The following is a 567-nucleotide window of genomic DNA, read 5'->3' as shown; positions in this document are numbered from 1 at the left end:
TATTCTATCTGGTAAATGGTGAGGGGCTTATTTGATAAAACATGCCTGTAATTGTACATAAAAAAACACTTCCATTTGTCCATCTTTTTGCTTGCAGGACGCTCTTAGGCTGTTTGACTAAAGGGCGGGACACCTACAAAGGCAATCTTATTTTAAATCGTTTTTCTTTACAAATTACCATTCACTCCCCCGAGGTAGATGGGTGCTGCCGCGAGCCGCCTTCCCGGCTGGACGAGGGGATGTTGAAAATTCAAAAGAATCAGAATCATAAATCCTCATTTTTTTTCCTGCACCAAGAGGGCCATGAAAGACATTTCAGTTCATGCCTGCAGAGAAGCGATTGTCCGAAAGCGCATAGCGAGTTGGTAGCGGTGCGGACCGCTCGCGCCTGACTGCTGGGCCTGCTCCTGCCTCGGTCCACGTGTGCACCGGGGAGTTGTAAAGTGAGTTACGAGAATAAAACGAGGCGGGAAGCCCGGCTTCGGTCTCTGAAAGCAGTGTTCCGGGGTCAGGGGCCGAGGCAGGGCCAGGCCAGGCGCTGGTCTTCGGCTGCTGGGCGCCACCGGC

The sequence above is a fragment of the Fukomys damarensis genome, unplaced genomic scaffold, assembly GCF_012274545.1.
Source record: "Fukomys damarensis isolate Sample0158 unplaced genomic scaffold, DMR_v1.0_HiC HiC_scaffold_8, whole genome shotgun sequence".
Lineage (NCBI taxonomy): Eukaryota > Metazoa > Chordata > Mammalia > Rodentia > Bathyergidae > Fukomys > Fukomys damarensis.
Note: the sequence above shows the minus strand (reverse complement) of the source record.